The sequence below is a fragment of the Pseudophryne corroboree genome, unplaced genomic scaffold (genome assembly GCF_028390025.1).
Source record: "Pseudophryne corroboree isolate aPseCor3 unplaced genomic scaffold, aPseCor3.hap2 scaffold_1748, whole genome shotgun sequence".
NCBI lineage: Eukaryota > Metazoa > Chordata > Amphibia > Anura > Myobatrachidae > Pseudophryne > Pseudophryne corroboree.
Genome location: NW_026968385.1, coordinates 16291 through 39830, shown reverse-complemented (window position 1 = coordinate 39830; position 23540 = coordinate 16291). Strand labels below are relative to the sequence as shown.

General features: G+C 45.3%; 4 non-coding genes and 3 pseudogenes across 4 annotated transcripts; 5 read left to right on the top strand and 2 right to left on the bottom strand.

The window, feature by feature from the left end:
- The first annotated feature begins 11 nt into the window (after positions 1-11).
- On the top strand, positions 12-127 carry LOC135002227 (U5 spliceosomal RNA). Its single transcript, XR_010203476.1, has one exon. It is a non-coding gene; the product is annotated as a U5 spliceosomal RNA (small nuclear RNA).
- Positions 128-10503: 10376 nt separating this feature from the next.
- TRNAN-AUU (transfer RNA asparagine (anticodon AUU)) lies at positions 10504-10577 on the bottom strand. Its single transcript has one exon. It is a non-coding gene; the product is annotated as a tRNA-Asn (tRNA).
- A 1305-nt stretch (positions 10578-11882) lies between these two features.
- Positions 11883-12046, top strand: LOC135002228 (U1 spliceosomal RNA). Its single transcript, XR_010203477.1, has one exon. It is a non-coding gene; the product is annotated as a U1 spliceosomal RNA (small nuclear RNA).
- A 152-nt stretch (positions 12047-12198) lies between these two features.
- Positions 12199-12340, top strand: LOC135002216 (U1 spliceosomal RNA; annotated as a pseudogene).
- A 691-nt stretch (positions 12341-13031) lies between these two features.
- LOC135002220 (U1 spliceosomal RNA) lies at positions 13032-13195 on the top strand. Its single transcript, XR_010203470.1, has one exon. It is a non-coding gene; the product is annotated as a U1 spliceosomal RNA (small nuclear RNA).
- A 152-nt stretch (positions 13196-13347) lies between these two features.
- On the top strand, positions 13348-13489 carry LOC135002197 (U1 spliceosomal RNA; annotated as a pseudogene).
- Positions 13490-22468: 8979 nt separating this feature from the next.
- On the bottom strand, positions 22469-22647 carry LOC135002221 (U1 spliceosomal RNA; annotated as a pseudogene).
- Positions 22648-23540: the final 893 nt, after the last annotated feature.

The following is a 23540-nucleotide window of genomic DNA, read 5'->3' as shown; positions in this document are numbered from 1 at the left end:
GAATCTTGGTCATGCTCTGGTTTCTCTTCAGAACTAACAAATATTTCGCCTTTTATTAAAGATTTCCGTGGAGAGGAGCAAAACTGAGTTTTATCTCAATTTTTGCATGCCCCATATTATTGGGGTTTCTTTTATCAGTTTAAAGACAGAACGAGTGTGCTTTCTTGTTAGCTTTAATGTAAGTTTATTTGCATAACAATGACAGTAAATGTTTGTTTCTTTTCAAACAGAACTTTCTTGACCATGCTACTTGCTTGAAAGATCTGGGAGCACATGGAAAACAGTACAAACCATGCAGTATCACAAGAGCCTTTATTTGATCTTTCATGAAGATAGAGCAGAATTGAGGACACGTCAACAATTTCTGCCGAAGGTGGTTCATCTTTCCACATGGTGCCTTTGGCCACTGACACCTTCGTTGAGTCAAAGTCTCTGGCTGTGGTCAGAACTTTGAAAATTTATGTCACCAGAACGGTTCAGATTAGGAAAACAGAGGCTCTGTTTGTCCTGTATGCTCCCAACAGGATTGGGTGTCCTGCTTCCATGCAGACCATTATGCGCTGGATCTGTGGTAAGATTCAGCATGCTCATTCCACGGCAGGATTGCCGTTACTGAATTAGGTGAAGACCCATTCTACTAGAAAGGTGGGTTCATCCTGGGCAGCTGGTCGGGGAGTCTCGGCATTGCAACTTTGCCGAGCAGCTATTTAGTAAACACTTTTGCTAAGTTTTACAAGTTTGATACCTTGGCTGATGATAACCTCAAGTTAGGTCATTCGGTGCTGCAGAGTCGTACGCACTCTCCCACCCGTTCAAGAGCTTTGGTATAACCCCATGGTTCTTAATGTGACCCCAGCATCCTCTAGGTCGTATGAGAAAATAGGATTTTAATACCTACCGGTAAATCCTTTTCTCTTAGTACGTAGAGGATGCTGGGCACCCGTCCCAGTCCATACTGTGTCTGCAGTTATTACTTGTGGTTATACACATGTTGTGTTACGGTTCTGGTCAGCTTTTTGCTGCAATTGTTCATGCCGTTGGCTTGTGTTCTGTTGAATGCCACGTTCTGCGGCATGCTTAAGGTGTGAGCTGGTAAGATGCTCACCTTAGTTTAACAATAAATCCTTTCCTCGAAATGTCCGTCTCCCTGGGCACAGTTCCTATAACTGGAGTCTGGAGGAGGGGCATAAAGGGAGGAGCCAGTTCACACCCTTTGAAAGTCTTAAAGTGCCCATGTCTCTTGCGGATCCCGTCTATACCCCATGGTTCTTAATGTGACCCCAGCATCCTCTACGGACTAAGAGAAAAGGATGCCCTTGTGTACTATCCTGACTTCTCCTCCCGTCTGCTTACTTTGTGCCTTCCAACGCACAATGCGAACTACAGGTGGTGCTGCAGGGCCCACACCCTTTTACTTGCCTTACAGAGCAGCTCTGGAGCTGTTACAGTGCCCAGCTGCTGCAAGAAATCAGCATGAATGCTTCAGGGGATGGGGCATGGCCAACATGAGCCCCACACCAAAGGAGGGTGGGGGTGTTTAATGCGAACTAGGGGTCATCCAAGCACTGCAAAAGGCCGCCATGCCCTGCACGCCCCTTTTCTCTTTTCATATGCAGATGAGGGTTCCAGCCAACTTTGGCCCACTGCTTGGATGACATCACCGTATGCAAATCCGTCTGCTGCAGACCTTCCCCCAGGAATGCTTGTACTAGTTGTTGGATATGGTTTGATATTTGATGGTGCTTCAGTATTAGGCAGCCTTCCGCCCTCCCATGTTCATCTGAAAAGACGTGGTCTCCCTGCAGTTGTTGTCCCCAGACGAGAGTTCCCTTGTGCTTCCTCAGTTGAATCTCCTTAACTTGACGGGGGAGGGGCTGCCCGAGCTGCCACCCTCCCCAGCCCTATCCCAACTCATACTTATTTTACATATTAGATCTCTTGATCATGAAGATTGTTCTCACAGGGTGAGGTTCATCCATTATATTTTAAAATAGGAAGGTACAAATTACATATTTGAATTGCATCTATGTGCTGGATTCAAATGTCCCCCCCCCTCCTTCCTTTCTCAATTGTGCCTGTCAGCAGCTATTCTAAGGTTGCTGCCAATGGGTGTGACACATTAATTTCTTCTGTGGGGTACACTGGACTCCACAAGGATTCACATTGGGGTGTAGAGTAGGATCTTGATCTGAGGCACCAACCGGCTCAAAGCTTTTGACTGTTCCCAAGAAGCTCAGTGCATTCTCCTCTATAACCCCGCTTCCATGAACAGGGAGCTCAGTTTGTAGTTGGTGCCTTCAGTAGCAGGCCAATTAACAGGGGCCTGCCTCAGGCAGCCTATTCTTAGCTATTAATTTTGACAAGAAAAGAAGAACTTGTTTTATGAGAATCTACAAGGGCTGCAGCAGGCTAGGTCTAATAGACATCTTTACTGCAGCTTCATCACTCCCAGCGGCGCTGTATACTCCCGTGCCCTGGTTGCTGGGTCACTGCAGCGGAGGCTCCGGTTTCATCCTAAGGTCAGTCACACACACACCACCCTTCCGGATCACGATGCCGCTGATGAAGGGGAGCGAGGCCGTAGGGGGTGGGCCGTGTGCGCACTGCGGTGGACACTGATTACTGGGCAGCCGCTCCACTAGCCACCAGGTACAGTTAAGGAGCACAGGTCTGGGGGTTTTTCTCCTATATTAACCCAATTTTGTACTGCCCGCAGCGCATTGTGATAGGTAATAGGGCCTGATTCAGGTTGGATTGCAATCACAATAAGCGATCCAACTGCAAAAATTGCTAAGAGCATACGCATGTGCCTGCATTTTCTGCGGCACCCCGCAGAGAATGTGATCGCCTCTGCCTGTCAATCGGGGCGGGGAAGGGGGGGAGAGGTGGGTCAGCAACACTCCATTTCCAAGTCAGGGATGGAGCGGTGCGGGGGCAAGGCTTCAAAATGGGGTCTGCAACGGAGGAGACACAGGGGGCGTGGTCACAGCGGCTGTATGACATCACATTCAGCCGCTGTGATCACAAAAATGGTGGCGGCTTCCTGCGCGCACATACAGTCTGCACCAGCAGGAGGCTACACCATTTTTTATGATCACGCTGAACTGCAGTGCGACTGCAATTACAGCATGGTCAAGAAGGGAGGCGTCATGCTGGGTGGCCATGCCCTGTCACTGTGCAGGAGCCAGCACCGCTCACACACTAGTCCCCGGGTGCAGCCCCCAACCCCCGGGACACCCGGAGCAACAAAATGTAGATTCAGGCCACCAGGCCACGCCCCTACCTATGAAACCATGCCTCCTTTTTACCATTGCGCTGCTTATCTGCGCGCACTGCATTACAATCTCCCTCGCCACCTCTCTGGGTGTCACCAGTGATAGTGACACCTCTGCCATGCTTGTAGCAGCTGGTCCTAAGATCTACGCCTCAAACCCTGAGTGTTTGCCCTTGTGACTTGTTGATCATCATAGCGAAGCAGATGCTTACAGAAAACTGCAGGGGTTTAGATTGAAAATAAAAAAATTGATGGGTATAAGGTAGAGAGGAGCCGGTTCGGTTCTCCGAGAACCGAATTCCCCACGAACTCCACGTGGTTTACACTGGTCCGAGGCAGGCTCGGTTGTTCCCGCCTGACTCGGAAAACCTGAACAAGGGAAAATGTCATCATCCTGCTGTCAGATTCTCGCGAGATTCGGATTCCATATAAAGAGCTGCGCGTTGCTGCCATTTTTACTCGTGCATTGAAGAGAGAGCGGAGAGGACGTGGCTATGTTCTCTCAGTGGAAATCTCAATATCAGTGCTCAGTATCAGTGGTTACTTATTGCTGCTCAGTAATACTAGTAGTGTGTCTCTCCTGCTCAGTGTCAGTTCTCAGTAGCAGGGGCGGAACTACTGGCGGGGCAGGCAGTGCAGTGCACTGGGGCCCCGCCGCACTAAAGGGCCCACAGCCGCCGGCCGGCATTTAGAACAGATTGACATGCGGACGAACGTCCGCATGTCAATCTGCGGTCTCCTCTCCCTCCCTGCTGTGGTGCCTGCTCCCCCGCCCCGTGAGCTCTGATTGGCTCACGAACGGCACTTCCTTCATTAGACCGGCCGGGGGGAGAGCCAGGAGGGACACAGGAGAGACGCGCGATGCGCTCGTGTCCCTCCAACACATAGAGGGGGGAGGGGGGGCCGGGGGAGCAGGCACTGCGGCATATACCTGGCACTGGGGGGACAGATCTGGCACTGGGGACATATACCTGGCACTGGGGGGGCATATACCTGGCACTGGGGGCATGTACCTGGCACTGGGGGCATATACCTGGCACTGGTGGGGGGCATATACCTGGCACTGGGGGGGAGGCATATACCCAGCACTAGAGGCATATACCTGGCACTGGGGGGGAAGCAGGCACTGGGGGGGAATATCTGGCACTGGGGGCATATACCCGGCACTGGGGGGGAATATCTGGCACTGGGGGCATATACCTGGCACTGGGAGCATATAACTGGCACTGGGGGGGCATGTACCTGGCACTGGGGGCATATACCTGGCACTGGGGGGGGATATCTGGCACTGTGGGAGAATATCTGGCACTGGGGGGGCATATACCCGGCACTGGGGGCATATACCCGGCACTGGGAACATATACCTGGCACTGGGGGGGAAGCAGGCACTGGGGGGGAATATCTGGCACTGGGGGCATATACCCGCCATTAGGGGGGCATATACCCGGCACTGGGGGCATATACCCGGCACTGGGGGGGGAATATCTGGCACTGGGGGCATATACCTGGCACTGGGAGCATATAACTGGCACTGGGGGGGGGCATGTACCTGGCACTGGGGGCATATACCTGGCACTGGGGGCATATACCTGGCACTGGGGGGGAATATCTGGCACTGTGGGAGAATATCTGGCACTGGGGGGGCATATACCCGGCACTGGGGGCATATACCCGGCACTGGGAACATATACCTGGCACTGGGGGGGAAGCAGGCACTGGGGGGGAATATCTGGCACTGGGGGCATATACCCGCCATTAGGGGGGCATATACCCGGCACTGGGGGCATATACCCGGCACTGGGGGGGAATATCTGGCACTGGGGGCATATACCTGGCACTGGGAGCATATAACTGGCACTGGGGGGGCATGTACCTGGCACTGGGGGCATATACCTGGCACTGGGGGGGAATATCTGGCACTGTGGGAGAATATCTGGCACTGGGGGGGCATATACCCGGCACTGGGGGCATATACCCGGCACTGGGAACATATACCTGGCACTGGGGGGGAAGCAGGCACTGGGGGGGAATATCTGGCACTGGGGGCATATACCCGCCATTAGGGGGGCATATACCCGGCACTGGGGGCATATACCCGGCACTGGGGGGGAATATCTGGCACTGGGGGCATATACCTGGCACTGGGAGCATATAACTGGCACTGGGGGGGCATGTACCTGGCACTGGGGGCATATACCTGGCACTGGGGGCATATACCTGCACTGGGGGGGAATATCTGGCACTGTGGGAGAATATCTGGCACTGGGGGGGCATATACCCGGCACTGGGGGCATATACCCGGCACTGGGAACATATACCTGGCACTGGGGGGGAAGCAGGCACTGGGGGGGAATATCTGGCACTGGGGGCATATACCCGCCATTAGGGGGGCATATACCCGGCACTGGGGGCATATACCCGGCACTGGGGGGGAATATCTGGCACTGGGGGCATATACCTGGCACTGGGAGCATATAACTGGCACTGGGGGGGCATGTACCTGGCACTGGGGGCATATACCTGGCACTGGGGGCATGTACCTGGCACTGGGGGCATATACCTGGCACTGGGGGGGGGGCATATACCTGGCACTGGGGGGGAGGCATATACCCAGCACTAGAGGCATATACCTGGCACTGGGGGGGAAGCAGGCACTGGGGGGGTGGGAATATCTGGCACTGGGGGCATATACCCGCCATTAGGGTGGCATATACCCGGCACTGGGGGCATATACCCGGCACTGGGGGGGAATATCTGGCACTGGGGGCATATACCTGGCACTGGGAGCATATAACTGGCACTGGGGGGGCATGTACCTGGCACTGGGGGCATATACCTGGCACTGGGGGCATATACCTGGCACTGGGGGCATATACCTGGCACTGGGGGGGAATATCTGGCACTGTGGGAGAATATCTGGCACTGGGGGGGCATATACCCGGCACTGGGGGCATATACCCGGCACTGGGAACATATACCTGGCACTGGGGGGGAAGCAGGCACTGGGGGGGAATATCTGGCACTGGGGGCATATACCTGGCACTGGGGGGGAGGCATATACCCAGCACTAGAGGCATATACCTGGCACTGGGGGGGAAGCAGGCACTGGGGGGGAATATCTGGCACTGGGGGCATATACCCGCCATTAGGGGGGCATATACCCGGCACTGGGGGCATATACCCGGCACTAGGGGGGGAAGCAGGCACTGGGGGGGAATATCTGGCACTGGGGGCATATACCTGGCACTGGGGGGGCATGTACCTGGCACTGGGGGCATATACCTGGCACTGGGGGCATATACCTGGCACTGGGGGGGAATATCTGGCACTGTGGGAGAATATCTGGCACTGGGGGGGCATATACCCGGCACTGGGGGCATATACCCGGCACTGGGAACATATACCTGGCACTGGGGGGGAAGCAGGCACTGGGGGGGAATATCTGGCACTGGGGGCATATACCTGGCACTGGGGGCATATAACTGGCACTGGGGGGTATGTACCTGGCACTGGGGGCATATATCTGGCACTGGGGGCATATACCTGGCACTGGGGGGGAATATCTGGCACTGTGGGAGAATATCTGGCACTGGGTGCATATACCTGGCACTGTGGGGGAATATCTGGCACTGGGAGCATATGTGGCACTGGGAGCACGGCCCTAGCAACAAGCACTACCCACTAGCAACGAGCATGACACCCAGTGCATGAAACCCCTGGCAACGAGCATGACATCCTGGCACCGTGCATGGAACCAAGTGCATGAAACCCCTGGCAACAAGCAGGTAATTTAAAAGTAATTGGAAGCCTTACTGTAGAACTTAATGTGTAATGGGCATTACGGTGTGTGGCATAATGTATCACGGACATTGCGGTGTGTGTCATAATGTTTCAGGCATTACGGTGTGTTGTATACTATATCATGGGCATTGTGGTATGTGGTATAATGTCTCAGGATCATTGTGGTGTGTGTCATACCGTGTCACAGACATTGTATGTGCTATAATGTATCAGGGGCATTGCAGTGTGTAGCATAATGTATAACGGGCAATGCGGCGCACGCATTTTTCTACCTTTGCTAGTGCCAATTACGGGGTGTATGGGGGGGAGGGGGGCGCCGAAGGATTTTTTGGCTTGGGGGAGAAAAATTTCTAGTTACGCCACTGGTCACAATGACTTATTGTATGTCATGCCGCAGCCGCACACCAGCGCTCCCGTGACCCGCCCGTCATAAGGAACGATTCTGGCCACCCGCACACGAAGGAGGGAGGTGGGTCCGTCCCTCCCTCCCTCATATACAAACAGGTCACAGTCTCTCAGTGAAGGAGAGAGCCGCAGCAGCGCTTTGTTACTGGTGGAGGCGCTGCTGCTGCTGCTCCTCTGCTTCACTATAGGCTCTCTCTGAGAACAGCCTATAGGGAAGCAGAGGGGCAGCAGCAGCAGCGCCTCCACCAGTAACACAGCGCTGCTGCGGCTCCCTCCTTCACCTCCCTCACCTCCCTCCTCCTTCTTCTCTACTGCCCGGGAAGCTGCACCGAGGAGCCTGAGCCAACAGAGAGGTTTTTCTTTCTTTCTTTCTTTCTTTCTTTCTTTCTTTCTTTCTTTCTTTCTTTCTTTCTTTCTTTCTTTCTTCTGCCTGCCGCAATGTGTAAAATGGGGGGACTGCCTGCCGCTATGTATAAATGGGGAATCTGCATGCCGCAATGTAGAAATGGGGAATCTGCATGCCGCAATGTAAAAATGGGGAATCTGCCTGCCGCAATGTAAAAATGGGGAATCTGCCTGCCGCAGTGTGTAATAATGGGGAATCTGCCTGCCGCAATGTGTAAAAATGGGGAATCTGCCTGCCGCAATGTGTAAAAATGGGGAATCTGCCTGCCGCTATGTATAAAAATGGGGAATCTGCCTGCCGCTATGTATAAAAATGGGGAATCTGCCTGCCGCTATGTATAAAAATGGGGAATCTGCCTGCCGCTATGTATAAAAATGGGGAATCTGCCTGCCGCTATGTGTAAAAAGGGCACGCTATCTGCCGTTATGTGTAAAAGTGTATGGTGTCTGCCGTAATGTGTAAAATGGGGACGCTGTCTGCCGTAATGTGTAAAATAAGACGCTTTCTGCCGTAATGTGTAAAAAGTGCACGCTGTCTGCCGCTATGTGTAACGAGGGCACGCTGTCTGCCGCTATGTGTAACGAGGGCACGCTGTCTGCCATTGTGTAAAAAGTGTATGCTGTCTGCCGCTATGTGTAACGAGGGCACGCTGTCTGCCGTTATGTGTAAAAAGTGCACGCTGTCTGTCGTAATGTGTAAGAAGGGGAATCTGTTCGCTGTAAGGTGTAAAAGGGTCTCTACCTGGTGTAGTGGTGCTACTGTGCGGCGTAATTTGAAGAATGGAGACTACTGTGCACCGTTTTATGAATTGGTATTATTTTGTGGACACACCCCTTCCCCACGAAGCCACGTCACTATGTATTTTTGCGCGCGCCTACGGCGCGCACTGCCCATGGGGTGGACTTGGATGGGATGGGGGGGGGCCCAAAGCATTTTGTTGCACCTGGGCCCACCGCTTGCTTGTTCCGCCACTGCTCAGTAGCATCCTCATCAGTGCTCAGTATCACTGCTCATTGTCTTGTGCTGCATTGTGGTGCTCAGCATACTACAGTACATTACTAATAGTCCAGTGCTGCATCTTGCTGCTCAGTGTCAGTTCTAGTATCCTCATCAGTGCTCACTATCACTGCTCATTGCATTGTGGTGTTCTGTATACTACAATAACATAGTAATATAGTAACATAGTTTTTGAGGTTGAATAGAGGCAAATTGCCCATCGTGTTCAACCTGTTTTAAGTTGTGATGATTCTACATACTTGCTGAATAATGTTTTATGACTAGTTAGCTACTATAACTCATGTTACCCCCGGATTAACCATGTTGATATTTTAAGTATTATAACCTTGGATAGCTTTTTCATTCAGAAATGTATCCATTCCTTTTTTAAATCCAATTACAGAGTCCGCCATTACCACCTTCCCTGGCAGGGAATTCCACATCCTGATTGCCCTAACAGTGAAGAAACCTTTCCTCCATTGCGTTCTGAACTTTCCTCCAGTCGCAGCGAGTGACCACGTGTTCTTTTAATAAATAATTCCTCTGATAACTCTTTGTTATGTATCTTTACATATTTGAAGATATTAATAATATCTCCTCTTAGGCACCTCTTTTCTAGTGTATAAATATTCAGCCTAGTAAGTCTTTCCTTATAGTCCAGTACTTTTAGGCCTTTAATCAATTTAGTCTTCAGGATCTCTTACACTTCCATGAGCAGCAGAGTAGTGCAATGGAAGCATGCTGGGCCCATAACCCAGAGGTTGATTGATCGAAACTATCCTCTGCTATGTGCATTTTTTTTTTTATAATTAAAGTAATCAAAAACTGGGATTGATATTTTGGCTCTTTTATTTTTACTTAAAGTACAATAACTTTTATCATTTTAATTTGTTTTAATAGTATATTGACAGCATTGTTTTCTTTAAAAAATCCACTTAATTTTCTTTACCCTATTACTGAAATGGTAATTGACAAAAACAAACTACATTGTCACCAGAAGAGCAATGCAAAATGTACAAGTGATATATGAAAATCATCTTCCATCTTGAATTTCAATGATGCATTGGGACAACAATTTGTGAGAAACATCTTCACCCATAAAGAAAGATTTTCTTAATTCCTTACCTGTGTGCTGATTAGATATCACCTTGTTTTCACATTAAACAGACTTCCCCATGAGGAAGCAGCAAGGATGCAGTGACGTTTCCTGGTGTCAACCTGTATTATTTCAGTAGACATTGAAATGAGGATGCATCTTTGATGCCTTTCCAATGAAGCAAGTTTATTTCAGTAATAGGTGAAAAACCATTCCTACAAAGGTGTTAATCAGAGACTTGGCTTTGTGGACACTTTTCAGAGAGCAAATTTGTTAGCATAAACATAAAATCAGAAAATGAAGAGCTGTTTAATCACTCAATTGGACTTTTCTGCCAGCATATTTTTTTTTCTCTGCAACCCACTGCTAAATTGTGCTTCCTAACTGTTTTTTTATAAAGTCACTTAATCAAATCTAACTCTGATTACATCAGAGAAGGCCAGGTACCCTACACCATAAGGGTTTTTTTTGAAATTTTGACTTGTCTACTTAAAGATCACCAAAATCTGATTACAAGGTCAATTACATCCCTGGGTGGGATTGAACCACCAACCTTTTGGTTAATAGCCAAACATGCTAACCGATTGCGCCACAGAGACACCTTGCAAAAGTCAATACTGACAAAGGCTAATAATCATTCATCTAGAACGTTTCCTAGAAAAACTTTAAAAAGTCAATAATCTGGAGAATTTTTGTAAGAAACACATTGGTACTTTCCCATGATGAGTGAGTGCTTCAGGATTTCTTGCACTTACATGGGCTATTAACCAAAAGGTTGGTGGTTCAATCCCACCCAGGGATGTAATTGACCTTGTCATCAGATTTTGGTGATCTTTAAGTAGACAAGTCAAAATTTCAAACCCCCTCTTATGGTGTAGGGTACCTGGCCTTCTCTGACGTAATCAGAGTTAGATTTAATTAAGTGATTTTATAAAAAACAGCTAGGAAGCACAATTTAGCAGTGGGTTGCAGAGAAAAAAATAACATTTTAAACCTACCGGTAATTTTTTTTTTCTCGTAGTCCGTAGAGGACGATGGGGACTCCGTAAGGACCATGGGGGATAGACGGGCTCCGCAGCAGACATGGGCACTTTAAGAAAGACTTTAGATCTGGGTGTGCACTGGCTCCTCCCTCTATGCCCCTCCTCCATACCTCAGTTAGAGAAACTGTGCCCAGAGGAGACGGACAGTACGAGGAAAGGATTTTTGTTAATCCAAGGTCAAGATTCATACCAGCCACACCAATCACACCGTATAACTTGTGATATACTACCCAGTTAACAGTATGAAAACAACATAGCATCAGTCCAAGACCGATGAAAACTAACATATAACCCTTATGTAAGCAATAACTATATACAAGTCTTGCAGAAGTAGACCGCACTTGGGACGGGCACCCAGCATCCTCTACGGACTACGAGAAAAAGATTTACCGGTTGGTTTAAAATCTTATTTTCTCTTACGTCCTAGAGGATGCTGGGGACTCCGTAAGGACCATGGGGATTATACCAAAGCTCCCAAACGGGCAGGAGAGTGCGGATGACTCTGCAGCACCGATTGAGCAAACAGGAGGTCCTCCTCAGCCAGGGTATCAAACTTATAGAACTTTGCAAAGGTGTTTGAACCAACTTTGACCCACTGCTTGGATGACATCACCATATGCAAATCCATCTGCGGCAGGCCTTCCCCCAGGAATGCTTGCACTAGTTGTTGCATTTGGTTTGTTGTTTGGGGGTGCTTCAGTATTAGGCAGCCTTCTGCCCTCCCATGTTCATCTGAAAATATGTGTTCTCCCTGCAGTTGTTGTCCCCAGATGAGAGTTCCCTTGTGCTGCCTCAGTTGAATCTCCTTTACTTGACAGAGATGTGCCTGAGCAGCGGCCCTCCCCAGCCCTATCCCAAATCATACTTATTTTGCATAGGAGATACCATGGTCATGAAGATTGTTCTCCCAGGGTTAGGTTCATTCATTGCATTCTGGGTATGCTGACCCCTGTGATTTCCCCAAATGTGGGAAACTCAACTGCATTATTTGTGGTAGTGGGGGACTGTGTTTGTGCTTTCCTCTGGTCAGCTCTGGTAAAAGTCAGATTTCTTTGTCTCAGATCTTCCTCTAGCCTTGTTCTTCTTTCGAGAGTTCCCTTGTGCTGCCTCAGTTGGATCTCCTTCACTTGACATGGGGGTGCCCGAGCAGCGACCCTCCCCAGCTCTAGCCCAACTCCTACTTACCTGCCAGGTGAGATACTATGATCATGAAGATGCTTCTCCCAGGGCAAGGCTCACCCATTGCACTCTGGGTCTGCTGCCCCTGTGATTTCCCCAAATGTGGGAAACTTGACTGCATAATTTGTGTTTCCCCTGGTCGGCTCTCATATAATTCAGATCTCTTTGTCTCAGGTCGCTCTCCAGCCTAGTTTGCTGTCTGTTTCCACTACTTTTTCTTGAGCCCCTCCCTTCTATACCCTTGTGCACTATCCTGACTTCTCCCGTCTGCTTACTTTGTGCCTTCCAACGCACAATGCAAACTACAGGTAGTGCTGCAGGGCCCACACCCTTTTACTTGCTTTACAGAGCAGCTCTGGAGCTGTTACAGTGCCCAGCTGCTGCAAGAAATCAGCTTGAATGCTCCAGGGGCTGGGGCATTGCCAACATGAGCCCCACACCGAAGGAGGGTGGAGGTGTTTAATGCGAACTAGGGGTCATCCAAGCGCCGCAAAAGGCCGCCATGCCCTGCACACCCCTTTATTCTTTTCATATGCAGACGAGGGTTGAAGCCAACTTTGACCCACTGCTTGGATGACATCACCATATTCAAATCCATCTGCTGCAGGCCTTCCCCCAGGAATGCTTGCACTAGTTGTTGCATTTGGTTTGTTGTTTGGGGGTGCTTCAGTATTAGGCAGCCTTCTGCCCTCCCATGTTCATCTGAAAATATGTGTTCTCCCTGCAGTTGTTGTCCCCAGATGAGAGTTCCCTCGTGCTGCCTCAGTTGAATCTCCTTTACTTGACAGAGATGTGCCTGAGCAGCGGCCCTCCCCAGCCCTATCCCAAATCATACTTATTTTGCATAGGAGATACCATGGTCATGAAGATTGTTCTCCCAGGGTTAGGTTCATTCATTGCATTCTGGGTATGCTGACCCCTGTGATTTCCCCAAATGTGGGAAACTCAACTGCATTATTTGTGGTAGTGGGGGACTGTGTTTGTGCTTTCCTCTGGTCAGCTCGGGTAAAAGTCAGATTTCTTTGTCTCAGATCTTCCTCTAGCCTTGTTCTTCTTTCGAGAGTTCCCTTGTGCTGCCTCAGTTGGATCTCCTTCACTTGACAGGGGGGTGCCCGAGCAGCGACCCTCCCCAGCTCTAGCCCAACTCCTACTTACCTGCCAGGTGAGATACTATGATCATGAAGATGCTTCTCCCAGGGCAAGGCTCACCCATTGCACTCTGGGTGTGCTGCCCCTGCGATTTCCCCAAATGTGGGAAACTTGACTGCATAATTTGTGTTTCCCCTGGTCGGCTCTCATATAATTCAGATCTCTTTGTCTCAGGTCTCTCTCCAGCCTAGTTTGCTGTCTGTTTCCACTTCTTTTTTCATGAGCCCCTCCTTCTATACCCTTGTGCACTATCCTGACTTCTCCCGTCTGCTTACTTTGTGCCTTCCAACGCACAATGCAAACTACAGGTAGTGCTGCAGGGCCCACACCCTTTTACTTGCTTTACAGAGCAGCTCTGGAGCTGTTACAGTGCCCAGCTGCTGCAAGAAATCAGCTTGAATGCTTCAGGGGCTGGGGCATAGCCAACATGAGCCCCACACCGAAGGAGGGTGGAGGTGTTTAATGCGAACTAGGGGTCATCCAAGCGCCGCAAAAGACCGCCATGCCCTGCACACCCCTTTTTTCTTTTCATATGCAGACGAGGGTTGAAGCCAACTTTGACCCACTGCTTGGATGACATCACCATATGCAAATCCATCTGCTGCAGGCCTTCCCCCAGGAATGCTTGCACTAGTAGTTGCATTTGGTTTGTTGTTTGGGGGTGCTTCAGTTTTAGGCAGCCTTCTGCCCTCCCATGTTCATCTGAAAATATGTGTTCTCCCTGCAGTTGTTGTCCCCAGATGAGAGTTCCCTTGTGCTGCCTCAGTTGACTGCCGTGTGTGAGGTGTATGGGAGCAATGGAGCACAGCTTTACTGCTGTGCGTTACCTCAGTGAAGATCATGACGTCTTTCGCCGCCTCTGAAGTCTTCTTTTCTTCTCATACTCACCCGGCTTCTATCTTCCGGCTCTGCGAGGGGGACGGCGGCGCGGCTCTGGGACGGACGGCGAGGGTGAGACCTGCGTACCGATCCCTCTGGAGCTAATGCTGTACAGTAGCCTAAGAAGCAGAGCCTATCAACTCACAGAAGTAGGTGTGCATCTCTCCCCTCCGCCCCTCGATGCAGGGAGTCTGTTGCCAGCAGGCTCCCTGAAAATAAAAAAATCTAACAAATATACTTTCTGTCAGGAAACTCAGGAGAGCTCCCTGAAAAGCACCCAGTCTCCTCTGGGCACAGTAGTAAACTGAGGTCTGGAGGAGGGGCATAGAGGGAGGAGCCAGTGCACACCCAGATCTAAAGTCTTTCTTAAAGTGCCCATGTCTCCTGCGGAGCCCGTCTATCCCCCATGGTCCTTACGGAGTCCCCAGCATCCTCTAGGACGTAAGAGAAAAATTATGCTGGCAGAAAAATCCAATTGAGTGATTAAACAGCTCCAGAGCTGCTCTGTAAGGCAAGTAAAAGGGTGTGGGCCCTGCAGCACTACCTGTAGTTTGCATTGTGCATTGGAAGCCTAGTTTGCTGTCTGTTTCCACTTCTTTTTTCTTGAGCCCCTCCCGTCTATACCCTTGTGCACTATCCTGACTTTTTAAAATGTTTCTAGGAAACGTTCTAGATGAATGCTTAATAGCCTTTTTCAGTATATGCTTTTGCAAAGTGTCGCTGTGGCGCAATCAGTTAGTGTGTAAGGCTATTAACCAAAAGCTTGGTGGTTCAATCCCACCCAGGGACGTAATTGACCTTGTTATCAGATTTTGGTGATCTTTATGTAGACAAGTCAAAATTTCAAACCCCCTCTTATGGTGTAGGGTACCTGGCCTTCTCTGATGTAATCAGAGTTAGATTTGATTCAGTGATTTTATAAAAACAGCTAGGAAGCACAATTTAGCAGTGGGTTGCAGAGAAAAAGAAATATGCTGGCAGAAAAATCCAATTGAGTGATTAAACAGCTCTTCATTTTCTGGCTTTATTTTTATGCTAACGAATTTGTTCTCTGAAAAGTGTCCACAAAGCCAAGTATCTGATTAACATATTTGTAGGAATGGTTTTTCACCTATTACTAAATTAAACTTGCTTCATTGGAAAGGCAGCAAGATGCATCCTCATTTCAATATCTACTGAAATAATACAGGTTGACACCAGGAAACATTAACGCCACTGCATCCTTGCTGCTTTCTCATGTGGAAGTCTGTTTAATGTGAAAACAAGGTGATATCTAATTAGCACACAGGTAAGGAATTAAGAAAATCTTTATTTAAGGGTGAATATGTTTCTCACAAAATCGTTGCCCCAATGCATCATTGAAATTCAAGCTGGAAAGATGATTTTAATATATCACTTGTACATTTTGTATTGCTCTTCTGGTGACAATGTAGTTTGTTTTTGTCAATTACCATTTTAATAATCGGGTAAAGAAAATTAATTGGATTTTTGAAAGAAAACAATACTGTCAATATACTATTAAAACAAATTAAAATGGTAAAAGTTATTGTACTTTAAGTAAAAATAAAAGAGCAAAAATATCAATCCCAGTTTTGGATTACTTTAATTAACAAAAAAAAATGCATATAGCAGAGGATAGTTTCAATCTGCCTACCTCTGGGTTATGGACCCAGCATGCTTCCATTACAGTACTCTGCTGCACATGTAAGTGCAAGAGGTCCTGAAGCACTCACTTATCATGGGAAAGTACCAATGTGTTTCTTCATTGGTTGATGGAAGAAACATCTTACAAAAACTCTCCACATTATTGACTTTTTAAAGTTTTTCTAGGAAACGTTCTAGATGAATGCTTATTAGCCTTTGTCAGTATGTACGTTTGTAAAGTGTCTCTGTGGCGCAATCTGTTAGTGTGTTTGGTTATTAATCAAAGGGTTGGTGGTTCAATCCCACCCAGGGATGTAATTGACCTTGTTATCAGATTTTGGTGATCTTTAAGTAGACCAGTCAAAATTTCAAACCCCCTTCTTATGGTGTAGGGGTACCTGGCCTACTCTGATGTAATCAGAGTTAGATTTGAATCAGTGATTTTATAAAAAAAACAGCTAGGAAGCACAATTTAGCAGTGGGTTGCAGAGAAAAAGAAATATGCTGGCAGAAAAATCCAATTGAGTGATTAAACAGCTCTTCATTTTCTGGCTTTATTTTTATGCTAACGAATTTGTTCTCTGAAAAGTGTCCACAAAGCCAAGTATCTGATTAACATATTTGTAGGGATGGTTTTTCACCTATTACTAAATTAAACTTGCTTCATTGGAAAGGCAGCAAGATGCATCCTCATTTCAATATCTACTGAAATAATACAGGTTGACACCAGGAAACATTAACGCCACTGCATCCTTGCTGCTTTCTCATGTGGAAGTCTGTTTAATGTGAAAACAAGGTGATATCTAATTAGCACACAGGTAAGGAATTAAGAAAATCTTTATTTAAGGGTGAAGATGTTTCTCACAAAATCGTTGCCCCAATGCATTGAAATTCAAGCTGGAAAGATGATTTTAATATATCACTTGTACATTTTGTATTGCTCTTCTGGTGACAATGTAGTTTGTTTTTGTCAATTACCATTTTAATAATCGGGTAAAGAAAATTAATTGGATTTTTGAAAGAAAACAATACTGTCAATATACTATTAAAACAAATTAAAATGGTAAAAGTTATTGTACTTTAAGTAAAAATAAAAGCTAAAATATCAATCCCAGTTTTGGATTACTTTAATGAACAAAAAAAAAATGCATATAGCAAAGGATAGTTTCAATCTGCCTACCTCTGGGTTATGGGCCCAGCATGCTTCCATTGCAGTACTCTGCTGCACATGTAAGTGCAAGAGATCCTGAAGCACTCACTCATCATGCGAAAGTAACAATGTGTTTCTTCATTGGTTGCTGGAAGAAACATCTTACAAAAACTCTCCACATTATTGACTTTTTAAAATGTTTCTAGGAAACGTTCTAGATGAATGCTTATTAGCCTTTGTCAGTATGTACTTTTGCAAAGTGTCGCTGTGGCGCAATCAGTTAGTGTGTATGGTTATTAACCAAAAGGTTGGTGGTTCAATCCCACCCAGGGACGTAATTGACCTTGTTATCAGATTTTGGTGATCTTTAAGTAGACAAGTCAAAATTTCAAACCCCCTGTTATGGTGTAGGGTACCTGGCCTTCTCTGATGTAATCAGAGTTAGATTTGATTCAGTGATTTTATAAAAACAGCTAGGAAGCACAATTTAGCAGTGGGTTGCAGAGAAAAAGAAATATGCTGGCAAAAAAATCCAATTGAGTGATTAAACAGCTCTTCATTTTCTGGCTTTATTTTTATGCTAACAAATTTGTTCTCTGAAAAGTGTCCACAAAGCCAAGTCTCTGATTAACACCTTTGTAGGGATGGTTTTTCACCTATTACTAAATTAAACTTGCTTCATTGGAAAGGCAGCAAGATGCATCCTCATTTCAATGTCTACTGAAATAATACAGGTTGACACCAGGAAACATTAACGCCACTGCATCCTTGCTGCTTTCGCATGTGGAAGTCTGTTTAATGTGAAAACAAGGTGATATCTAATTAGCACACAGGTAAGGAATTAAGAAAATCTTTATTTAAGGGTGAAGATGTTTCTCACAAAATCGTTGCCCCAATGCATCATTGAAATTCAAGCTGGAAAGATGATTTTAATATATCACTTGTACATTTTGTATTTGCTCTTCTGGTGACAATGTAGTTTGTTTTTGTCAATTACCATTTTAATAATCGGGTAAAGAAAATTAATTGGATTTTTGAAAGAAAACAATACTGTCAAATATACTATTAAAACAAATTAAAATGGTAAAAGTTATTGTACTTTAAGTAAAAATAAAAGAGCAAAAATATCAATCCCAGTTTTGGATTACTTTAATTAACAAAAAAAAATGCATATAGCAGAGGATAGTTTCAATCTGCCTACCTCTGGGTTATGGACCCAGCATGCTTCCATTACAGTACTCTGCTGCACATGTAAGTGCAAGAGATCCTGAAGCACTCACTCATCATGGGAAAGTACCAATGTGTTTCTTCATTGGTTGATGGAAGAAACATCTTACAAAAACTCTCCACATTATTGACTTTTTAAAATGTTTCTAGGAATCGTTCTAGATGAATGCTTATTAGCCTTTGTCAGTATGTTCTTTCGCAAAGTGTCGTTGTGGCGCAATCGGTTAGTGTGTAAGGCTATTAACCAAAAGGTTGGTGGTTCAATCCCACCCAGGGACTTAATTGACATTGTTATCAGATTTTGGTGATCTTTAAGTAGACAAGTCAAAATTTCAAACCCCCTGTTATGGTGTAGGGTACCTGGCCTTCTCTAATGTAATCAGAGTTAGATTTGATTCAGTGATTTTATAAAAACAGCTAGGAAGAACAATTTAGCAGTGGGTTGCAGAGAAAAAGAAATATGCTGGCAGAAAAATCCAATTGAGTGATTAAACAGCTCTTCATTTTCTGGCTTTATTTTTATACTAACAAATTTGTTCTCTGAAAAGTGTCCACAAAGCCAAGTCTCTGATTAACACCTTTGTAGGGATGGTTTTTCACCTATTACTAAATTAAACTTGCTTCATTGGAAAGGCAGCAAGATGCATCTTCATTTCAATGTCTACTGAAATAATACAGGTTGACACCAGGAAACATTAACGCCACTGCATCCTTGCTGCTTTCGCATGTGGAAGTCTGTTTAATGTGAAAACAAGGTGATATCTAATTAGCACACAGGTAAGGAATTAAGAAAATCTTTATTTAAGGGTGAAGATGTTTCTCACAAAATCGTTGCCCCAATGCATCATTGAAATTCAAGCTGGAAAGATGATTTTAATATATCACTTGTACATTTTGTATTGCTCTTCTGGTGACAATGTAGTTTGTTTTTGTCAATTACCATTTTAATAATCGGGTAAAGAAAATTAATTGGATTTTTGAAAGAAAACAATACTGTCAATATACTATTAAAACAAATTAAAATGGTAAAAGTTATTGTACTTTAAGTAAAAATAAAAGAGCAAAAATATCAATCCCAGTTTTGGATTACTTTAATTAACAAAAAAAAATGCATATAGCAGATGATAGTTTCAATCTGCCTACCTCTGGGTTATGGACCCAGCATGCTTCCATTACAGTACTCTGCTGCACATGTAAGTGCAAGAGGTCCTGAAGCACTCACTTATCATGGGAAAGTACCAATGTGTTTCTTCATTGGTTGATGGAAGAAACATCTTACAAAAACTCTCCACATTATTGACTTTTTAAAATGTTTCTAGGAATCGTTCTAGATGAATGCTTATTAGCCTTTGTCAGTATGTACTTTTGCTAAGTGTAGCTGTGGCGCAATCAGTTAGTGTGTAAGGCTATTAACCAAAAGGTTGGTTGTTCAATCCCACCCAGGGACTTAATTGACCTTGTTATCAGATTTTGGTGATCTTTAAGTAGACAAGTCAAAATTTCAAACCCCCTGTTATGGTGTAGGGTACCTGGCCTTCTCTGATGTAATCAGAGTTAGATTTGATTCAGTGATTTTATAAAAACAGCTAGGAAGCACAATTTGGCAGTGGGTTGCAGAGAAAAAGAAATATGCTGGCAGAAAAATCCAATTGAGTGATTAAACAGCTCTTCATTTTCTGGCTTTATTTTTATGCTAACTAATTTGTTCTCTGAAAAGTGTCCACAAAGCCAAGTATCTGATTAACATATTTGTAGGGATGGTTTTTCACCTATTACTAAATTAAACTTGCTTCATTGGAAAGGCAGCAAGATGCATCCTCATTTCAATATCTACTGAAATAATACAGGTTGACACCAGGAAACATTAACGCCACTGCATCCTTGCTGCTTTCTCATGTGGAAGTCTGTTTAATGTGAAAACAAGGTGATATCTAATTAGCACACAGGTAAGGAATTAAGAAAATCTTTATTTAAGGGTGAAGATGTTTCTCACAAAATCGTTGCCCCAATGCATCATTGAAATTCAAGCTGGAAAGATGATTTTAATATATCACTTGTACATTTTGTATTGCTCTTATGGTGACAATGTAGTTTGTTTTTGTCAATTACCATTTTAATAATAGGGTAAAGAAAATTAAGTGGATTTTTGAAAGAAAACAATACTGTCAATATACTATTAAAACAAATTAAAATGGTAAAAGTTATTGTACTTTAAGTAAAAATAAAAGCTAAAATATCAATCCCAGTTTTGGATTACTTTAATGAACAAAAAAAAAATTCATATAGCAAAGGATAGTTTCAATCTGCCTACCTCTGGGTTATGGGCCCAGCATGCTTCCATTGCAGTACTCTGCTGCACATGTAAGTGCAAGAGATCCTGAAGCACTCACTCATCATGCGAAAGTACTAATGTGTTTCTTCATTGGTTGCTGGAAGAAACATCTTACAAAAACTCTCCAGATTATTGACTTTTTAAAGTTTTTCTAGGAAACGTTCTAGATGAATGCTTATTAGTCTTTGTCAGTATGTGCTTTTTGCAAAGTGTCTCTGTGGCGCAATCGGTTAGTGTGTTCAGCTATTTATCAAAAGGTTGGTGGTTCAATCCCACCCAGGGATGTAATTGACCTTGTGATCAGATTTTGGTGATATTTAAGTAGACAAGTCAAAATTGCAAACCCCCTCTTATGGTATAGGGTACCTGGCCTTCTCTGATGTAATCAGAGTTAGATTTGATTAAGTGATTTTATAAAAAAACAGCTAGGAAGCACAATTTAGCAGTGGGTTGCAGAGAAAAAGAAAAATGCTGGCAGAAAAATCCAATTGAGTGATTAAACAGCTCTTCATTTTCTGGCTTTATTTTTATGATTACAAATTTGTTCTCTGAAAAGTGTCCACAAAGCCAAGTATCTGATTAACATCTTTGTAGGGATGGTTTTTCACCTATTACTAAATAAACTTGCTTCATTGGAAAGGCAGCAAGATGCATCCTCATTTCAATATCTACGGAAATAATACAGGTTGACACCAGGAAACATTAACGCCACTGCATCTTTGCTGTTTTCTCATGTGGAAGTCTGTTTAATGTGAAAACAAGGTGATATCTAATTAGCACACAGGTAAGGAATTAAGAAAATCTTTATTTAAGGGTGAAGATGTTTCTCACAAAATCGTTGCCCCAATGCATCATTGAAATTCAAGCTGGAAAGATGATTTTAATATATCACTTGTACATTTTGTATTGCTCTTCTGGTGACAATGTAGTTTGTTTTTGTCAATTACCATTTTAATAATCGGGTAAAGAAAATGAATTGGATTTTTGAAAGAAAACAATACTGTCAATATACTATTAAAAATATTAAAATGGTAAAAGTTATTGTACTTTAAGTAAAAATAAAAGAGCAAAAATATCAATCCCAGTTTTGGATTACTTTAATTAACAAAAAAAAATGCATATAGCAGAGGATAGTTTCAATCTGCCTACCTCTGGGTTATGGACCCAGCATGCTTCCATTACAGTACTCTGCTGCACATGTAAGTGCAAAAGATCCTGAAGCACTCACTCATCATGGGAAAGTACCAATGTGTTTCTTCATTGGTTGATGGAAGAAACATCTTACAAAAACTCTCCACATTATTGACTTTTTAAAATGTTTCTAGGAATCGTTCTAGATGAATGCTTATTAGCCTTTGTCAGTATGTACTTTTGCAAAGTGTCGCTGTGGCGCAATCAGTTAGTGTGTAAGGCTATTAACCAAAAGGTTGGTGGTTCAATCCCACCCAGGGACTTAATTGACCTTGTTATCAGATTTTGGTGATCTTTAAGTAGACAAGTCAAAATTTCAAACCCCCTGTTATGGTGTAGGGTACCTGGCCTTCTCTGATGTAATCAGAGTTAGATTTGATTCAGTGATTTTATAAAAACAGCTAGGAAGCACAATTTAGCAGTGGGTTGCAGAGAAAAAGAAATATGCTGGCAGAAAAATCCAATTGAGTGATTAAACAGCTCTTCATTTTCTGGCTTTATTTTTATGCTAACAAATTTGTGCTCTGAAAAGTGTCCACAAAGCCAAGTATCTGATTAACACCTTTGTAGGGATGGTTTTTCACCTATTATTAAATTAAACTTGCTTCATTGGAAAGGCAGCAAGTGATGTCATCCAAGCAGTGGGTCAAAGTTGGCTTCAAACCTCGTCTGCTTATGAAAAGAGAAAAGGGGTATGCAGGGCATGGCGGCCTTTTGCGGTGCTTGGATGACCCCTAGTTCGCATTAAATAATGCAGTCGAGTTTCCCACATTTGGGGAAATCACAGGGGTCAGCATACCCAGAATGCAATGAATGAACCGCACCCTGGGAGAACAGTCTTCATGACCATGGTATCTCCTATGCAAAATAAGTATGATTTGGGATAGGGCTGGGGAGGGCCGCTGCTCAGGCACATCTCTGTCAAGTAAAGGAGATTCAACTGAGGCAGCACAAGGGAACTCTCATCTGGGGACAACAACTGCAGGGAGAACACATATTTTCAGATGAACATGGGAGGGCAGAAGGCTGCCTAATACTGAAGCACCCCCAAACAACAAACCAAATGCAACAACTAGTGCAAGCATTCCTGGGGGAAGGCCTGCAGCAGATGGATTTGCATATGGCGATGTCATCCAAGCAGTGGGTCAAAGTTGGCTTCAACCCTCGTCTGCATATGAAAAGAGAAAAGGGGCGTGCAGGGCATGGCGGCCTTTTGCGGCACTTGGATGACCCCTAGTTCGCATTAAACACCTCCACCCTCCGTCGGTGTGGGGCTCATGTTGGCTATGCCCCAGCCCCTGAAGGATTCAAGCTGATTTCTTGCAGCAGCTGGGCACTGTAACAGCTCCAGAGCTGCTCTGTAAGGCAAGTAAAAGGGTGTGGGCCCTGCAGCACTACCTGTAGTTCGCATTGTGCGAGACCCCTAGTTCGCATTAAACACCCCCACCCTCCTTCGGTGTGGGGCTCATGTTGGCCATGCCCCAGCCCCTGAAGCATTCACGCTGATTTCTTGCAGCAGCTGGGCACTGTAACAGCTCAAGAGCTGCTCTGTAAGGCAAGTAAAAGGGTGTGGGCCCTGCAGCACTACCTGTAGTTTGCATTGTGCATTGGAAGGCACAAAGTAAGCAGACGGGAGGAGAAGTCAGGATAGTGCACATGGGTATAGACGGGAGGGGCTCAAGAAAAAAGAAGTGGAAACAGACAGCAAACTAGGCTTCCAATGCACAATGCAAACTACAGGTAGTGCTGCAGGGCCCACACCCTTTTA